At 38.4% G+C, this 2,251-nt stretch overlaps 1 pseudogene; it reads right to left on the bottom strand.

The window, feature by feature from the left end:
• Nucleotides 1-32: 32 nt before the first annotated feature.
• Nucleotides 33-1,706, bottom strand: LOC135230175 (olfactory receptor 5D18-like; annotated as a pseudogene).
• Nucleotides 1,707-2,251: the final 545 nt, after the last annotated feature.

Genomic DNA, 2,251 nt, shown 5'->3' with positions numbered 1-2,251 from the left:
CAAGGACCTTATAAGAAAGAGGGATGGAATTAATGTTTATTCGGATTTTGCAAGGTGCCTTTCATGGTATCTATATTATCTTTAGGTCTTCATTATCAGATTATGACCCAGTTCCTGTTATCACAGTTGCATAGATTTAAAAATTAAAATTAGAGGTGGTGATTTTTTTTCCTGCAATGAGGAGACAAAGCCAAGATTAGTCTCTTTGAACCAAAATTCCATATCCTTACCATTGTACAGTATTAAAGATTAATTTTAAAGGTATCTTTTAAAATAATCTTTTTGGAAGTACTTTGTTTATAAATTGGCGACAAATTCTACTAAAATAATATGTTTAATGAGAGAAGACTTTAGCATCCATTATCTTGCTGACTGTATTCTTGACATCCTTATTCCTCAGACTGTAGATCAAGGGATTTAACATGGGGACCACCACTGTGTAAAACACAGAGGCTATTTTGATGGTGTGCCTGGAGTTTTTGGAGTTGGGTACACAGTAGAGGAACAGGATGGTGCCATGGAAGATAGTGATGGCAGTCAGATGAGAGGCACAGGTAGAGAATGCCTTATGACGACCACTGGCTGAACTCATTTTCAAGATGGTGACAACAATGGACACATAAGATGTGAGAATGATGAGTAATGTACTCACCACATTAAAAGTAGCAAAGATAAAAAGCAACAACTCACTGAGGTAAGTATTAGAGCAAGAAAGGGAAAGAAGTGAGGAGAACTCACAGAAGAAGTGATTGATTGTGTTGGCACCATGAAAAGATCATTTCAAAGCAGAGCATGTGAGTATCAAGGAACACCCTACTCCCCATGCATATGATCCCACCACCAGCATAGCACAGAGTCTCTGGGACATGGCATCTGTGTAGAGCAGAGGGTTGCAAATGGCCACAAAGCGGTCATAGGCCATTAGAGCTAATAGAAGGGATTCAGTCACCACAAAGGTACAAAAGAGAAAGTATTGTACTACACATTCTAAAAACGAAATGGTTCTGTCTTCTACAACTAGGTTCACCAGCATCTTGGGAGCAATGATAGAGGAATAGCAGAAATCCACAAATGAGAGGTGGCTGAGGAAAAAGTACATGGGGGTGTGCAGTTTGGGGTTAATTTTGATGATTACAATCATCCCAAGATTCCCTACAACAGTGAGACTGTAGATGGCCAGAAATACCACGAAGAGGGGAACCTGCAGTTCTGGGCAATCTGAGAAGCCCAAAAGAGTGAACATGGCCCCACTTTTATTTCTCTCTGAAAATGACATGGCTTCTGTTTGTTAAAATCTGAATCAATCCTGGAAATTAAAAAAAAAAAAAAATTAAACATAGTTAGGATGTAGGATGCTTAGTTAACTATCCTTCCCTGAGACTGGAAAAGATATTTCTTTCAGAATCTATGTGTTTATTAATTGAGAAATGCTAAACTTCCAAAATTTTAAAACATGATAACTTTTTAAAAAGTTTTTCTTAAGGAAAACCAATAAAGCCATTGATTTGAACTTTAAGTTCTCAAGTCTAATTTTTAGTATTTTCAAATATATGAAATATGAGGTTTCGAGATTACATAAAAACCCGTTGCCATTCAGTCGATTCCAACTCATAATGACCCTATAGGATAGAGGTGAACTGCCCTACAGGTTTTCCAAGGAGTGGCTGGTGGATTCAAACTGTCAGCCTTTTAATTAACAGCCAAGCTCTTAGCCACTATGCCACAAGGGCTCTAGAGATTACATGGTACTTTGTAATCCTAATTAAGGCTTGAAAGTTAGATAGATTGATGATAGATAGACGATAGAGAGAGAAAGAGAGATTGTAGATGATGATGATGATGATAGATAGATGATAGATAGATGGATGGATGGATGGATGGATGGATGGATGGATGGATGGATGGATGGATGGATGGATGGATGGATGGATGATAGAGAGAGAGAGAGAGATCCTTTTAGTAAAGATTCTGCCTAATCAATGATTATTCCGTTCTGCTTAAATACTTGTTGATTCTACCTTGACAACTGCTCCAAAAAATTTACAGAAGAAAATACACATTCCCAAAACTGTCGGGGCACATCTATTCCCCAACCCCAGGTCCTCATCCAGGGCACTATTATTGAAGAGTCAAGTCCTCTATGCTTGGCTCTATGCATAAAGGGTGCACATCCTGTTCCTTGCATGATCAGATATGCACCCTTTGCCCTGACTCTATATTCCTCATGAACTGTCTGCATCTAAAGTTTGCA

The sequence above is a fragment of the Loxodonta africana genome, unplaced genomic scaffold (assembly GCF_030014295.1).
Source record: "Loxodonta africana isolate mLoxAfr1 unplaced genomic scaffold, mLoxAfr1.hap2 scaffold_842, whole genome shotgun sequence".
Taxonomy (NCBI): Eukaryota; Metazoa; Chordata; class Mammalia; order Proboscidea; family Elephantidae; genus Loxodonta; species Loxodonta africana.
Note: the sequence above shows the minus strand (reverse complement) of the source record. Positions and strands in the feature narration are given on the sequence as shown.